General features: G+C 40.9%; 1 protein-coding gene across 2 annotated transcripts in view; it reads right to left on the bottom strand.

Annotated features, from left to right (window-relative positions):
- The window catches only part of ABI3BP (ABI family member 3 binding protein), a 457,010-nt gene extending 449,299 nt beyond the window's left edge, over positions 1-7,711 (bottom strand). For both annotated transcript variants that reach the window (XM_060098691.1, XM_060098690.1), the window contains exon 1: positions 7,685-7,711. The gene's annotated coding sequence lies outside the window, so the exon portion shown is untranslated. The remainder of the gene's footprint in view (positions 1-7,684) is intronic.
- Positions 7,712-18,413: the final 10,702 nt, after the last annotated feature.

Here is an 18,413-nt window from a genome sequence, read left to right on the forward strand (position 1 = left end):
CTGAAGTCTGGAGCGGAGGTAGAGGAGAAGTTTTAACTTAGTTCTGACTATTTCATGACTCTCCGTATTTTATTCACTGAAATGAGATTCTTTGAATAGGAATAGAAGGCTTACTATCTGAGCATGAGATTTCAACTAGAGATAAAGAGAAAACTATCTTCACAGAATGGATGAGGGGTGGATAGTACACGAATAAAAGTACTTTTGATTACATCTTAACTGTTTTGCTCCTTCAACGTACAAGTTCAACTTATAACCCTTAAGAAGGATTAAACTGGAAGTTCATTTTTATTCCTAACTTGTTTTGTAAGACCAACTGCCTCTGTCTCCTTACTACCCATTACTCCTTATAATCTTGAAACTCATTTTCTGTAGAAACTGCCAATACCAGTTATTGGTGGGGTCTGTCAAATAATGTTTAAATTCCATTATAATGTACACTGTTTCAGAAAAATCAAATCCAGCCCCATGTTAGAAGAATGATATATGGTGACACAGTTGGTTTTATCCAAAAAAAAAAGCAAGAATGATTTCATATCAAGGCATTATTAATGTAATTCATCACATCAGGTGGTCAAAGGAGAAAAAAATATTGTAAAATTCTTTAAATCATTATAGATTTTAGCAAATCTTGGGAAATGAAGAAGAGTAATACCTTCTTGTGATAAAAATCTCAAACTTTCCATGTCACCAACTTATTCAATGATTGAACACTAATGTCATTTTCTTCAAAGTCAGAAACAACTTATGGTTTGGGAATCAATAAAAGATTAAGGATATAGAATAGAAAGCCTAAAAGAAAGATTCAAATATAAACAAAGAAATCTGGACAGTATCATTTCAAATCAATGGGAAATTGATAGGGACATTAATAAATGGCATTGGAACAATGGCTAACTTTTCAGGGAAGAAAACAGAAGACCACTTCAAATACTTTTCCCACAGATTTAAGATATAGATAAAAAATGATCATAAGTACCACTAGAAACTATAGGTCCATATTATCTTGGGGCAGAGAAAGCTCAGCTAATAAAAGGTAAAAGTCACATACACATAGAAGGATATATTTGACTATAGAAATTTTTTTCTATACAACAAAAGTTACCGTAAACAAATGCCCACTAGGGGGCATTCCTATGAAAGAGGCCTAGGGACAAGTAACCACAGCAGATCTATTCTCTGTCACAAGGTAGAATCCAACCATTTCAGACTCCATCACTCAAAGTAGAGGACTGAATAGTCATCGGATTCTGCATGTGGACCTGGCCGGGTGTTTTGCTTCCACCCACCTCTGATAAAGACTAGCGTCTGGGTTACACAATCATGAGATGCTGTGATAAAGAGCTGGCAACACAACACCCTAATTACTTCCAAGACAATTAAGTAAACATAGTATCATTTCATGGTGTAGCTGGGGTAGGGAAATAATTCTCTACTATGGTTGCACATTAAAAGCACCTAGAAGACTTTTAAGTCATGTGATATAGGAAGAGCAGGACCTACCCCAGACCTACCCCTAATCCAATTCACCTGAAGTGACACAAAGGCCCTTTTTTTTTGAAGTTTCCCAGTTATATAATCTTTCATCATAAAACAAAGGGGATGTATTTATTCCTCAGCAGCAAATCTGTGGTATAGGAAGCCTTTAAAAAAAATGATGATTTATTCTCTAATCAGGGATACACAGAGTCTTCTAACCTGAACAGCCCTACTCAATGATTCTGAAAGTAGAGACACACCTTCCTTCATGACAGATCTGGTTTCTGGCTAGAAATGACTTAAGAATCTGCAATTTAGAGTCCCCTGCACCCTAAAAACCTCTTACACTTCAACATCTTTTCCTCCTTGTAACTTCATATTCAATTGTTATAATTTTAAATCTACCGTTCTCTGTAGTGAGAGACTGCAATGCAATGATTAATTAGCTAAAGAAGCTTCATATTTGTATTTTTGAAGACAGGCATAAAGGACTTACAAGATCAGACAAGACATATGGCACACATTCATGTTGACACAATGAGAGCTCTTGAGTTATTTTTCCAAGTCAATACATTTGCCAGGCAAAACAAAAACAGCAACAACAGAAACCTGTCAGGGAGGCAGGAAGACTTCAGCATGAACTCCTAGATATTTTGTACATAAGCACACAAACATCTTCACACGCAGTACATAAACCCTACTTGATTTCTCTCTGGAGAGAAAAACACGCTTCGATTTCAGCGTTGTCTCTAGTGACTGAGGAACGTGATCCCTAATCGTCACTGAAATCTAACAAATGCCTTGGGCTAGGTTAACATCCTACGGCATTTTGCTCAATTTCTTAGGTTTTGCAAAATTATTTGACCTTTTAGTATATTTATCCTACCTACACTAGATAGTTTGAACTAGTTTCTTAAAGGCCAGGAATGCTTCTTCTAAAAAAAAAAAAAAAAGAAAAAAAAAATCTTTATCCTACAGCACCTGGTACCAATTAGCAGTCAAATAACAACTGAATAACATTTGTTTAAAATCTTCTTTACCCTAAAGCAGGAGCTCATGTGCATGTGAATCCAAGTACACATCCTTGAGTAAATGAAGTCTCCCCAAATTCTATTTGTCATACGGACCTGTCCTGTTAAGATACTCAGATAAGGGAGGAAAGGGGGACAGGCAGCTGGAAGTGGTGGCAAAGACAGCTTCTTGGCTGTGGGGTCTCAGAAGCAAGTTCCCTCAGTTTCTCCATTCTCCAACAATCTCCACTGCCATGGGGTGGTTTCAGAGGGCATCAGGGGCAGCAAACATCACCAAGGGAGAAGCCCAAGGACCAGAAGGAGAATAGGTTAGGGTAACTGTGGTTGTCATATTGATCTGTGGTCAAATGGGCACTCCTTCGGGGGAAACCCAGAAATATTGTACGCTGAAGGAGCAAAACAGTTAAGGTGTAATCAAAAGTACTTTTATTCGAGTACTATCCACCCCTCATCCATTCTGTGAAGATAGTTTTCTCTTTATCTCTAGTTGAAATCTCATGCTCAGATAGTAAGCCTTCTATTCCTATTCAAAGAATCTAACAAGGGAGAGGGTCCCTTGTTAGCAGGGGTAGGAAAAGTTCTACATAGGCAGCTGTAGGCACAAACAGAAACTTGAGCTTCCTGGTGTCCTTGTGCCCATTTGTATCCTCAGGCTGGTGAAATATGGTCATGCTGAGTTGTTGCCATGTGAGAATGCCAGAGACGTGCCACGTGTGCTTTCTCCTGATGCTCCCAAGCCCTCCATCTATTTTTGTTGTGCCTCCCTGCTATCCCAGACCCCTCCTCTAACAGCACAAACCATATATGGATGAGGGTTGGGCTTGGAGAGTCAAGGTTCAAACCTTAGATTGTGTGAGATATTCAAAGCTCATGCGCTTTCCTCTACACCATGCCATGTGTGGGTCAGACATGCAAATAATGGAAACATAAAGTAGACGGTACCTTTTACAGAATTTACTACCATTAAGGAAAAAAGGTATCCAAAACAAAGAAATCTGGCAAAAGGAAACCTGCATATCTTTTCAAAGTCATCCTTGAACATCATCTAAGAGGCCCACTCAAGGATTATTTCTTTCCCTGGGAGAATATACCTGTCTCTAACTTACTATTTAATATGATTCTACAAGGTTATGTAAAAACTTGTCAACTTTTGCCCAGAAGAGATGCAAATCGTTTCTGTTCAATAGAAAAAAATAACCCCAAATATTATGATTTTATTGCCCTTTAGGATATTAACCAATTTGTCTCTAACTTAGCCAATTTATTTTAGCATGCCATCCCCAATAAACCGTAAAATTCTCTGTTCATCAAACAGAATTTTTTGAACCAGCTTATCCTGCTTGTTCCCTCATTCATGAGTTAAGTAAATCTTTGACAAGTGCTCACTGTGTACTTACAGAAGTGTCATGATAAGTTTTTGAAAATCATGCTTTGATACTACAACACACTGTGAAGATCTAGCGTAAGAAGTGCTTTTATGCTGTAGTGGCCAAGACAAAGGAAAGGCTTCACAGATGAAATGGCACTGAGGTGAGCCTTGAGGCATGGACAAGATTTCACCAGTGGCCGTAGGAAGGAAAGCCAGTGCAGGCACAACTTCAAATATTAACAGGTTTACATGGAAAGCTGACAAAGAGGTTCTAACCTAGATCATTTAGAAATACTTATTTTAGACCCATTTTATGTAATCTTCTAAATTAAATATTATCAAATAGAATCCATCAATGAAAATAATACATTATGACCAAATAAAACTTATTCCAGGAAGAGAAGGGATGTTCAATATCTGAAAATCCATCTACATAATAAAGTATATCAAGAAATTATAGAAGAGGGCTTCCCTGGGGGCGCAGTGGTTGAGAGTCCACCTGCCGATGCAGGGGACACGGGTTCGTGCCCCGGTCCGGGAAGATCCCACATGCTGCGGAGCGGCTGGGCCCGTGAGCCATGGCCGCTGAGCCTGCGTGTCTGGAGCCTGTGCTCTGCAACAGGAAAGGCCACAACAGTGAGAGGCCCACATACCGCAAAGAAAAAAAAAAAAGAAAGAAAGAAATTATAGGAGAAACACCATGTGATGTCAATAAATGCAGGAAAAAAGACTCAAAATTAGATCACCATTTCTAATAGAGACAGTAAGTAAAATGGAAACTTAAATATAATAAAAGTTATTTATCAAAAATCAATGGCAGATATCATAAATAATGAAAAATAAAGCCATTTTTCTCTGTCTCTCTTTTTTTTTTTTTTTTTGGCCATGCCTCAAGGCTTGTGGTATTGTAGTTCCCTGACCAGGGATCCAACCAGGGCCCACAGCAGTGAAAGCGCATAGTCCTAATCACTGGACCACCAGGGAATTCCCTAAAGACATTTTTCTTAATACCAGTACTAGACAGGGTTGATGGCTATAACCATTATTATTCACTGTTCTGAAAATGTTAACAAATGCCACACAAGTTTTAGAAAAATCAAATACCATGTAAAAATCATTGGAAAACAAGTTTAATCCCTTTGCAGACAAGACTGTTTTTTAAAAAAGGAAAATAGAAAAAAGAAAGAATTTACATGAATTGGTGAGGTGGCTAGGTACAGGATAATTTGTTTAAATCAATAATTTTCCCTGTTTAGCAATAATCACTGAGAAAGGGAAATGAGAAAGAATTTTCCTTCTTTATGACAACAAGGAAAAATACATAGGAGTAGATTTAACAAAAATTTTATATGAAAAAAATTTTAAATCCTATTGAAAGACACAAAGTAAGATATGAAGAAATGGAAAGATGTGTACTATGTTCCTGGATAGGAAAAACAGTATTATGGAAACACAGATTCCTCCAAAATTAACATATAAATCTAATGGAACTTCAATTAAAAACCTACCAGAGATGATTAAATTATATATTAAAGTCTTTATAGAATCTTACTTCCCCTACAACCTATCTTGTGTTTGGAAATGTTCACAACCTCAGTGTATAGCCTTTTTTTTCCTCCACCAAATTTCCACCAAGGGGAGGGTTATGCTATAGTCCCAGGTTTTCAGCTATCTTTCTACCTCTTCTGTGTGGTTGCTGTCCTACAGAAAACTCTATTATGTACTAAAAGAGGCTGAGAAGGGACATTTGCTCTGGTTTAATGCATGGAGGAAGGCGGGGGGCAGAGAGGGAGGGATGAACTAGGACCAGTAGCGTTCCTCTTTGTACTAAAGTTTGTTTATTTTTTCTAAAATATTTCTCGTTGGGCTTCCCTGGTGGCGCAGTGGTTGAGAGTCCGCCTGCCGATGCAGGGGATACGGGTTCGTGCCCCAGTCTGGGAAGATCCCACATGCCGCGGAGCGGCTGGGCCCGTGAGCCATGGCCGCTGAGCCTGCGCATCCGGAGCCTGTGCTCCACAACGGGAGAGGCCACAACAGTGAGAGGCCCGCGTACCGCAAAAAAATAAAAAAATAAAAAAATAAATAAAATAAAATATTTCTCGGAAGGCATCTCACTCTTTACCATGAAGGCCCCGTCTCACTTACATGATAAATGTACACTCCTGTTAACATAACCTAGACCTTGTTTCTTGTGCACAAATAACTTTAGCCTAAAAGAGCATGTGCCCATTCCTGCCCTGGGCACTTCACATCGAAGTTTTCCTTCCTCAGTGAACAATGAAGAACACCTTGTTCACATGGGCTCTTTCTAATTCCTATTTTTCTCCTCTTGGTCCACAACTGGTTTGCAGCATGACAAGAGTGTGGCAGCACCTCAGTTCATGCAGCCTGAATAAAATCAGCTAAGGAGGAGAATGGATATTTGGAGGTCAAGTTGTCCCCAGTGGAGTTTAGAAGGACAGAAGCCGTGTGAAATCTGACACTGCCTTCTTCATACCCCAATCTGGGGCATTTTGCCCACAGCTCCTGGAGACCCCTCTGAGGTCCTCCCAGAGAGATCCCAGAACCTCTCAATGACAATATGCACTCTTCTTGCTTAGCTAAAGTAATGCTATGTTAAGCTCTATTTCCTCTCATGAACACATTTCTTTTTTTAATGGGTAGAAAACATTGTTTCATTCAAAGACTTCACTGTGTTGATACTATAATTTAAAGTTTTATAGAAAGACAGCTACAATGAATTTATGATAAGTCTGTCATTTCAACTTCCTAAAACCACAAATAGTGTACTCCCCTGGGCATCAGTTTATTTAAATTGCAGGGATTTGTTATTGTTGTTTTTAAATAAAAGAGCTTCACGGCTTCAAGAATCTCTGTTGAAAATTAGTCTTTGGAAAATCAGCCGTCTGCACAGAACAGTTAAAAAGAAGCCAGACCACTTAATTTGCCTAATCAAGAACTTGAAACCTTCATCCTCAAACTCATAACATTTTCCAACTCATTAAAAGAGGAATTGCTTGTGCCTGTCATCTACAAACAGCACCACTGGACACGACAAAAGATAGCAATCTAAAAGCATCCTTTTGGGTAATAAAACCACAGCTGCTGTCCAGGCAACAATACTGTTTATTACATTCAATTACCAAAACAAAACAAAATATAAAGTGTTTAAAATGGGCCAGCTAATAAACACCCATTACTTACTGCATAAGCACTGTCAGGAAATATTTTACATCATAAACATCAGCTGACACGGAGGACATTTTTGTTATTCTCACTAAACACAAAGCTACTTCTCAGTCAATAGTTACTCAATTTGTTCTTCAAATCCCACTCCTCCTTCAACGATAGTCATTTATGAGCATCTATGTGTCTAGCACTAATCCTTCCTAAATGATCTGTATTAGTTAGTGAGTTTTAGTTTTTCATATCCCAAAATGTACCTTTCACATCTGACAGTTTTAAGTGAAAGGCAACTCCTTGTGATGCTAAAAGGTTATTCTTTAAGTTTATGGTCACATTTTAAACCTAATCTCCTGAAGTGAATTCATTTTAAGCAAATATGAATTCACTCCTATGACAGATTTCTCTAGAATAGCTGTCTCCTGGAGTCTTCTATTAAAACTAACTCCAAACAAAGCTCAAGGCAAGAAAAAACTCCAAAAATCTTTCTACCATTCCAAAAGCAACTTTAAAGTTCCAATGAGTGAAATAGAGTTTGACTAGTTAATTACACTCTATTAAACAGGCCAACAGCTTTATCAAAATATCTATGTTCACCAGCAAAGGAAGGCAGGTTGCTTACCTGCTTCTTGACTTTGACTTGCTCTGCCAGCAAGTTTGTTGGAAAGGTCAGGACTTTTAGCGATGACTCAGACGGTGATGGGATCATGTGGGCTCTGAATGGTCCCCCACTTCTTCATGACGCATTGCAGAAAGCCATGAAAGCTGTTCAACCACAGGAAATGACTGGGGAAAGAGGAACTCGGCTGACAAATGAATATCACTCATCTCACCCCACAATAGCGTGTCAAGCCAGCTTCCACTTCTAAGCTGCTTCGCCATCTCCTTGAAACCTATTGCAAGCTGAATTCATCTTTTTGAAGACAAACCTGAGCCTAGCCAAGTTCTAAATTCCTTGAAGCACAGGTTTTCAAAAGCTCTGGAGTGTATTAAGAATTACCTGGAGGGTCTCATCCTAGCTCCTCTGAATCAGTATCTTTGTGGGGCTGGGGACTGGGAATGTGTTTGTTTATATGCTGCCCAGATGTTTCTGAAAGAGTTGGTATTATTTTAGGAACACTGGTTTAGGACAAAAAGAAAAGAAAAATCCACTCCCTAATGGACAAGTATAAGAAATGACTGCTTTACTTTATAGTGAAAAGAATTCAGATTGGTGTTTAATGCCTCCTGGAATAAAAAGCTACCAGGAAAAAAAAAAAAAAAAAGAGTTGAAGTCTAGCTGAGGCTGAGAGCTAGATCACATCTCACTTAAATCTAGATCAGGTTATATCAGTGTATCTTCAAAAGTGATACCATCCACTCTACTCAGATAAACCACAAAGAGATGAAAAGGGAAAGAGATGTCACCAGCATAACAGTGATTCCTACAGTATTAAGCTCTTTGTGCAAAAAGAGCTTGGACTAAGAACATAATTATGAGAAGAGCAAAGGAACTTGTGTTCCACAGAAGCAGGAGCTGAAGCACTTAAAAGCAAAGGCTCAGCACTCTCTCCAAAATGGGTGGGGTGAAGGCATGGATACATACGATGCCAGCTGTGTCTTTCATATCTCGGACCTCAGCTGAGTGCTTCTCTTAATGCGGGAAAGCCCTGTGCAGCAAGAGGCCACACAAATACACGCCTTCTGTAAACCAAGGGGACATGAGCTCACTGTGTAACCCTACTTCACCTTTCCCAGCTGTCTTCCCCTTGATTAGCTCCTTCTTGGAAAGGCCTAGCGTAAGCCCATTGTACTTTGCTGGATGATAAAACTGCGAATGTATTGAAGAAGACGTAGGCATTAACTTCACTTTGGGGAATCTAATGCAAACACCAAACTGGCCTTCTAACAAGCATCTTAAGGAAGAGGTAAGACCAACATTTTGCCCTTTCAGTCACCTTTCCAGGAATTCCCTTGGAGGCACACCAATGCTGAATCTCTATTTTTCTTCAACACTGGTTGTCAGGAATGGCATAAATCTCTGATTGGTCTGAAACCAAACCTGCACCAAGCTGCTATAAGATAAACCTGAGGCTTCTGAGATCTAGCTAAGACTTATTATGAAGAGATCAGGAACTCAAAATATTAACCAAGGGCTTCCCTGGTGGCGCAGTGGTTGAGAGTCTGCCTGCCGATGCAGGGGACACGGGTTTGTGCCCCGGTCTGGGAAGATCCCACATGCCGCGGAGCGGCTAGGCCCATGAGCCATGGCCGCTGAGCCTGCGCATCCAGAGCCTGTGCTCCTCAATGGGAGAGGCCACAACAGCGAGAGGCCTGCGTACCGCAAAAAAATAAAAAAATAAAAATTAACCAAGGCTGAGGCTGGGCCAAGGAGAAAATACCCAGGAAAGGGCTAAGCCTTGGCTCACCATGGGTGGGCGGTGACAAGGCAGTCACCTCAACATGTGAGATGTACTTGTCTGTTAGAGGCAAGCCATCAGGTTGGGAGACATCTAGGAAGGACAGAGGGAACACATGATCAATGGAAGGGTCAGAAAACATTTTTAGGAGCATGTGATCCACAGAAGTCAGTGTAAGCAAAGAGGGCCTTGATAAAACTACCGTGCAATTACCCAGTAAAGCTCTGGATCCTTGCATTTGAAGAACAAGAAAGCTCAAATGGTGAGAGTGAAAACATGTTTTGGTATTAAGAAACCCCCACCGAAAGCTAACTTATTAAGTTATGTATCATCAACTAGGCCTATCACCCATACAAGACAAGTCCAAGGAAGGCAGTGGCCTTGTGTGTTTCAGTGTCTAATTAGTTGAAACATTAATTAATTTAGTTTTATCATACTTAGATTGATCAGTATAAATCTATGATGAATGTCTATCCCATATTTCAGATACTTCCAGGAGTGATGAAACAGAGATTACGTCAACCAAAAGTGAGCTAGACAACACTGTATCCGAACTTACTGTAGCCCCCACTATCTTTACACTGACTCTAAACTTCTAGGCCTGACTTCCAGACATTTTATGAATTGACCCTTCTTTCAATGTCCAAGGTTATTTCCCAGCATCGGCCTCTGCTCCAAGCATGAAAGCCTCATTGCATTTTTACAATATGTCACAATCTCCAGGTCACATTTCTGCTTCCCTCTGCAGAGTTTCCAACCACCTTCCAAGTCCTCCTTGAGACCTGCTTTGCCCACATTTGGGGGGTTGGACTGTATTGTGAATATCATAGTTGGAAGTGAAACTGGGTCCTGACTCTCTGCAAAGGCATTGTTATCTATCTTAACCAGTTCCTTGAATCTAGTGTGCACCCACTCCCAGCGTACTTCCCGTTCCTGGTATTTCCATTAAATAGAAAAAAACAGACAATTGACGCCAGGTCTCTCTCTCTCTCTGTCTCTTTCTCCTACAACTAAAATACTTACACCAACTTTTCCAATAGTACATTTTATTGAGCAATGGGAACAAACTGTTAAACCAGTGGGAGATAACAAGAAAACCCAGGAACCTAGTAGCCTAAGTTACTTGGACGGCAGATACAGGTCCCAGACATTATTTGTATCTTTTGAATCTCTTCGGAACTTGAAAATACTATTTAAGCATATTAAGCTATTTTCTTAAGTGTTAATGATGATAGGGGATCAAATTGCAGATTGAGTAATGAAAGATTTGGAGATTTAGAAATAAAGAAGAGGGAAGAACTTCAAGATGGTGGAGGAATAAGATGTGGGGATCACCTTCCTCCCCACAAATACATCAAAAATACATCTACATGTGGAACAACTCCTACAGAATACCTACTGAACACTGGCATAAGACCTCAAACTTCCCCAAAGGCAAGAAAATCCCCACATACCTCAGTAGGGCAAAAGAAAAAATAAAAAACAGAGACAAAAGAATAGGGACAGGACCTGCACCTCTGGGAGGGAGCTGTGAAGGAGGAAAAGTTTTCACACACTAGGAAGCCCCATCATTGGTGGAGATGAGGGTTGGGCAGGGGGGAAGCTTCGGAGCCACTGAGGAGAGTGCAGCAACAGGGGTGCAGAGGGCAAAGCAGAGAGATTCCTGCACAGAGGAATGGTGCCGACCAGCACTCATCAACCTGAGAGGCTTGTCTGCTCACCCACCAGGGCAGGGAGCTGAGGCTTGGGCTTTGGAGGTCAGATCTTAGGGAGAGGACTGGGGTTGGCTGCGTGAACACAGCCTGAAGGGGGCTACTGTGCCACAGCTAGCCAGGAGGGAGTCCGAGAAAAAGTGTGGAACTGCCTAAGAGGCAAGAGACCATTGTTTAGGGGTGCGTGAGGAGAGGGGATTCAGAGCACCGCCTAAATGAGCTCCAGAGACATGCGCAAGCCACGGCTATCAGCTTGGACACCAGAGATAGGCATGAAATGCTAAGGATGCTGTTGCAGCCACCAAGAAGCCTGTGTGCAAGCACACGTCACTATCCACACCTCCCCTCCTGGGAGCCTGTGCAGCCCATCACTGCCAGGGTCCCGTGATCCAGGGACAACTTCCCCAGGAGAACACACGGCGTGCCTTGGGCTGTTGCAATGGCATGCTGGCCTCTGCCACCGCAGACTTGCCATGCATTCCATACCGCTCCTTCCCCCTGGCTTTAGTGAGCCAGAGGCCCCCAAGCAGCCGCTCCTTTAACCGCCTCCTGTCTGGGCGGGGAACAGACACCCTCAGGCGACCTACATGCAGAGGCAGAGCCAAATCCAAAGCTGAACCCCAGGAGCTGTGCAAACAAAGAAGAGAAAGGGAAATTTCTCCATGCAGCCTCAGGAGCAGCGGATTAAATCTCCATAATCAATTCGATGTACCCTGCATCTGAATTCCTGAATAGACAAAGAATCATCCCAAAATTGAGACAGCAGAATTGGGAGCAACTGTAGACTTGGGGTTTCCTGCATGCGACTGAGCAGTTTCTGATTTTTATGTTTATCTTAGTTTAGTTTTTAGTGCTTGTTATCATTGGTGGATTTGTTTATACGTTTGTTTGCTCTCTTCTTTTTTCTTCTTCTTTATTACTTTTTTATTTTAACAATTTTTTAATTTTTTATTTTAATAACTTTATTTTATTTTATTTTTCCTTTCTTTCCTTTTTTTTCTCCCTTTTCTTCTGATCCATGTGGCTGACAGGGTCTTGGTGCTCCAACTGGCTGTCAGGCCTGAGCCTCTGAGGTGGAAGAGCAGAGTTCAGGACATTGGACCACCAGAGGCCTCCTGGCGCCACATAATATCAATTGATGAGAGCTCTCCCAGAGATCTCCATCTCAACGCTAAGACCCAGCTCCACTCAGAAAGCTACAGTGTTGGACACCCCATACCAAACAGCAAGACAGGAACACAACCCCACCCATCAGCAGAGAGGCTGTCTAAAATCATCATAACCTCACACATACCACAAAACACACCACCAGATGCAGTCCTGCCCACCAGAAAGACAAGATCTAGCCTAATCCACCAGAACACAGGCACCAGTCACCTCCACCAGGAAGCCTACACAACCCACTGAAGGAACCTTACCCACTGGGGGCAGAAACCAAAAACAATGGGAACTATGAACCTGCAGCCTGTGAAAAGGAGACACTAAACACAGTAAGTTAAGCAAAATGAGAAGACAGAGAAATACACAGCAGATGAAGGAGCAAGGCAAACACCCACCAGACCTAACAAATGAAGAGGAAATAGGCAGTCCAGCTGAAAAAGAATTCAGAATACTGATAGTAAAGATGATCCCAGATCTTGGAAAAGAATGGAGGAAATACAAGAAACGTTTAACAAGGACCTAGAAGAACTAAAGAGCAAACAAACAGTGATGAACAACATAATAAATGAAATTAAAAACTCTCTAGAGGGGATCAATAGCAGAATAACTGAGGCAGAAGAAGGCATAAGTGACCTGGAAGATAAAATAGTGGAAATAATGACCACAGAGCAGAATAAAGAAAAAAGAATGAAAACAATTGAGGACAGTCTTAGAGACCTCTGGGACACATTAAATACACCAACATTCGAATTATAGGGGTCCCAGAAAAAGAAGACAAAAAGGGACTGAGAAAATACTTGAAGAGATTATAGTTGAAAACATCCCTAAAATGGGAAAGGAAATAGTCAGTCAAGTCCAAGAAGCACAGAGAGTACCATTCAGGATAAACCCAAGGAGAAACATGCCGAGACACATAGTAATCAAACTGGCAAAAATTAAAGACAAAGAAAAAATATTGAAAGCAACAAGGGAAAAGCAACAAATGACATACAAGGGAACTCCTATAAGGTTAACAGATCGTTCAGGAGAAACTCTGCAGGCCAGAAGGAAGTGGCAGGACATATTTAAAGTGATGAAAGGGAAAAACCTACAACCAAGATTACTCTACCCAGCAAGCATCTCATTCAGATTCAACGGAGAAATTAAAATCTCTACAGACAAGCAAAAGCTAAGAGAATTCAGCTCCACCAAACCAGCTTTACAACATATGATAAAGAAACTTCTCTATGCAGGAAACACAAGAGAAGGAATAGACCTACAATAACAAACCCAAAACAATTAAGAAAATGGTAATAAGAACATACATATCAATAATTACCTTAAATGTAAATGAATTAAATGTTCCAACCAAAAGACATAGAGTGGCTGAATGGATACAGAAACAATATCCGTATATATGCTATTTACAAGAGACCCACTTCAGACCTAGGGACACATACAGACTGAAAGTGAGGGGATGGAAAGAGATACTCCATGCAAATGGAAATCAAAAGAAACCTGGAGTAGCAATACTCATAGCAGATAAAATAGAATTTAAAACAAAGAATGTTACAGGAGACAAGGAAGGACACTACATAATGATCAAAGGATCAATCCAAGAAGAAGATATAACAATTATAAACATATATGCACACAAAATAGGAGCACCTCAATACATAAGGCAACTGCTAACAGCTACAAAAGAGGAAATCGACAGTAGCACAGTAAGAGTGGGGGACTTTAACACCTCACTTACACCAATGGACAGATAATCCAAACAGAAAATTAATAAGGAAACACAGCACAGATTCAATGCAATCCCTATCAAATTACCAATGGCAGTTTTTATAGAACTAGAACAAAAAATCTTAAAATTTGTCTGGAGAGGGCTTCCCTGGTGGCGCAGTGGTTGAGAGTCCACCTGTCGATGCAGGGGACGCGGGTTTGTGCCCCAGTCCGGGAAGATCCCACATGCCGCGGAGCCGCTGGGCCCGTGAGCCATGGCCGCTGAGCCTGCGCATCCGGAGCCTGTGCACCGCAACGGGAGAGGCCACAACAGTGAGGGGCCTGCGTACCGCAAAAAAAAAAAAAAAAAAAAAAAAAAAAAATTTGTCTGGAGACACAAAAGATCCCGAATAGCAAAAGTCATCTTGAGGGAAAAAAATGGAGCTGGAGGAATCAGACTCCCTGACTTCAGACTATACTAGAAAGCTACAGTAATCAAGACAATGTGATACTGGCACAAAAACAGAAATATAGATCTATGGAGCAAGATAGAAAGCCCAGAGATAAACCCACGCACCTATGGTCAACTGATCTATGACAAAGGAGGCAAGGATATACAATGGAGAAAAGACAAGTGTCTTCAATAAGTGGTGATGGGAAAACCAGACAGCTACATGTAAAAGAATGAAATTAGAACACTCCCTAACACCATACACAAAATAAACTCAAAAAGGATTAGAGACCTAAATGTAGGACGGGACACTATAAAACTCTTAGAGGAAAACATAGGAAGAATACTCTTTGACATAAATCACAGCAAAATCTTTTTTGATCCACCTCCTAGAGTAATGGAAATAAAAGCAAAAATAAACAAATGGGACCTAATGAAACTTAAAAGCTTTTGCACAGCAAAGGAAACTACAAACAAGACAAAAAGACAACCCTCAGAATGGGAGAAAATATTTGCAAATGAATCAATGGACAAAGGATTAATCTCCAAAATACATAAACAGCTCATGCAGCTCAATATTAAAAAAAACAAACAACCCAATCCAAAAATGGGCAGAAGATCTAAATAGACATTTCTCCAAAGAAGACATACATATGGCCATGAAGCACATGAAAAGCTGCTCAGCATCACTAATTATAAGAGAAATGCAAATCAAAACTACAGTGAGGGGCTTCCCTGGTGGCGCAGTGGTTGAGAGTCCGCCTGCCGATGCAGGGGTCACGGGTTCATGCCCCGGTCCGGGAAGATTCCACATGCCGCAGAGCAGCTGGGCCCGTGAGCCATGGCCGCTGAGCCTGCGTGTCTGGAGCCTCTGCTCCGCAATGGGAGAGGCCACAACAGTGCGAGGCCTGCATACCGAAAAAAAAAAAAAAACTACAATGAGGTATTACCTCACACCAGTTAGAATGGGCATCATCAGAAAATGTACAATCGACAAATGCTGGAGAGGGTGTGGAGAAAAGGTACCCTCTTGCACTGTTGGTGAGAATGTAAACTGATACAGCCACTATGGAGAATAGTATGGAGGTTCCTTAAAAAACTAAAAGTAGAATTACCATATAACCCAGCAATGTCACTACTGGGCATATACCCAGAGAAAACCATAATTCAAAAAGACACTTGCACCCCAATGTTCACTGCAGCACTATTTACAATAGCCAGGACATGGAAGCAACCTAAATGCCCATCAACAGACAGATGGATAAAGAAGATGTGGTACATATATACAGTGGAATATTACTCAGCCATAAAAAGGAACAAAATTGGGTCATTTTTAGAGATGTGGATGGATCTAGAGACTGTCATACAGAGTGAAGTAAGTCAGAAAGACAAAAACAAATATCGTATATTCACGCATATATGTGGAACCTAGAAAAATGGTACAGATGAACCAGTTTGCAGGACAGAAATTGAGACACAGATGTAGAGAACAAATGCATGGACTCCAAGGGGGGAAAGTGGCTGTGGGGGGGTGGGTGTGATGAATTGGGAGATTGGGATTGACATATATACACTAATATGTATAAAATGGATAACTAATAGGAACCTGCTGTATAAAAAATATATTTAATTTAATTTAAAAAAAAAAGAGAGACGTACCACAATATTCATTGCAGCACTATTTACAATACCTAGGACACAGAAGCATCCTAAGTGTCCAATGACAGATGAATGGATAAAGAATATGTGGCACATATATACAATGGAATATTACCCAGCCATAAAAAGAAATGAAATTGAACTATTTGTAGTGAAGTGGGTGGACCTAGAATCTGTCATACGGAGTGAAATAAGTCAGAAAGAGAAAAACAAATACCATATGTTGACACATATATATGGAATCTAAAATGAAAAATCGTTCTGATGAACCTAGGGGCAGGACAGGAATAAAGACACAGACGTAGAGAACGGACTTGAGGACACGGGGAGGGGGAAGGGTAAGCTGGGATGAAGTGAGAGAGTGGCATGGACATATATACACTACCAAATGTAAAATAGATAGCTAGTGGGAAGCAGCAGCATAGCAAAGGGAGATCAGCCTGGTGTTTTGTGACCACCTAGAGGGGTAGGATAGGGAGGGTGGGAGGGAGATGCAAGAGGGAGGGCATATGGGGATATAAGTATATGTATAGCTGATTCACTTTGTTATACAGCAGAAACTAACACAGCAATGTAAAGTAATTATACTGTAATAAAGATGTTAAAAATTTTTTTAATTAAAATAAATAAATAAAAATAAGAAAGAATGACCTCATGTGTATTCTTTTTTATCATTTGGAAAATGTTTACCTAATTCCTGCTGTATGTAAGGCATTGTGATAAGAGCTGGGGCTACAACAGGGAGCCAGTCAGGCATGAGGAGTTGCCCAGGTAGTAAAGGCTTTATCCGGAGAGCTCAGAAAACAAGATACACTCTCTCATGCCCAGCATGGGTTTGAGCTGGGTAAACACACTAACCCTTCAGATTCTTGCTGGAGCCATGACGTTGAAGTACCCACACACCCCAGGCCCAGATCCACCACAGCGCTGGCTTAAAGAAACTCCTCTGGCACCATAGATTGCCATCAATGACCGAGGTCCCTTTCCAAGTTTTCAAGGGTGACAGCTTCAGTTTCAAATCAGATAAGGCCATAAAGTGGGACATTTTTAGGGGAGTTTAATTTGTCAGACTGCAATTTTCTGAAGGACTTGCCTCACTGTTAAGATAATATCTGGTAAGTGTGTTACTGTCTTCAGAAGAAAAGTATAAATATAAATACCAAACTCCTGGTGTGGTTTTTTTCTCATTGTCTATATTCTAACTATTTGAGTTGCCATTCTTAGACTCTTTTGATTTGCAGGATCCTGCATTCTTGCCATTGGTATGTAATCTGTCTACAGAGCTGGGGGAGGGGGGCAATTTTGCCATAAGGCTGGGGTCTGAATGCTGCATTCCTTCCAGTTACATGATTGGATGAGGAGCAGACTGGATATGGGGAATTACATGTAGCTGAAACAGTGTCTCATGACATATAATTTTCCCTCAGGGAGAGTAGCACAGGCCCAGCATAATGGTAGTGGGATTCTGGGGTCCAGGCCTTTATCGTGTCAATAAGTGACAAATCCTAAGGTGAGTTCAAATCCCAGGAGATGGATCAAAACCAGGAAAGCATCACAAAAAGACAAATACTATATGATTCCATTTATATGAGGTACCTGGAGGTAGCAAATTCACAAAGACAGAAAGTAGAGAGGTGACTGCCAGGAGTTGAGGGGGGGTCGGGGAGTGGGGAGTTATTGTTTAATGGGTAGAGTTTCTGTTCTGCGAGATGAAAGGAGTTCTGGAGATTGGTTGCACAACAATGTGAATGTACTTATCACCGATGGACGGTACTCCTAAAAATAGTTAAGATGGTAAATTTTACATTATATTTTACTACAATTGAAAAATGAAACAAAACAGGAAAGCTAAGTCTACTGGTAGATCAAAAATGTTTAGTAAAGACAAAAATGGATAGCAAAGCCCCAAAACAGACAGGATTAGGACAGACATTGGCTCAGAGCAGGGGCTGCAGGGAAGGGACAGTGTCCAGGACTGTTTTTGAAATCAGAGTTTTATATTCAAAATTTGCCTTTGTTAGAAGCTGACTATGCAGTGCCATCTGGTTGTCCTGGTTTAGAGGCACCAGTCATGGTGAGCCTATCAGACAGTAGTAAACACCTCCCAGCTGGAAGTAGACAGCAGAGGAATATACCGCAGAGATACAGGGTCCTGAACCTTTAGATCCAGCTTAAGAATGGGGCAAAACTTTTCAAATTGTACCTAACATATTGTCCCTTTGGACCTCACGAAATTGGGCAAAAGCCTCAGAAAGGAAAGCATTC

The sequence above is a fragment of the Mesoplodon densirostris genome, chromosome 5 (assembly GCF_025265405.1).
Source record: "Mesoplodon densirostris isolate mMesDen1 chromosome 5, mMesDen1 primary haplotype, whole genome shotgun sequence".
NCBI lineage: Eukaryota > Metazoa > Chordata > Mammalia > Artiodactyla > Ziphiidae > Mesoplodon > Mesoplodon densirostris.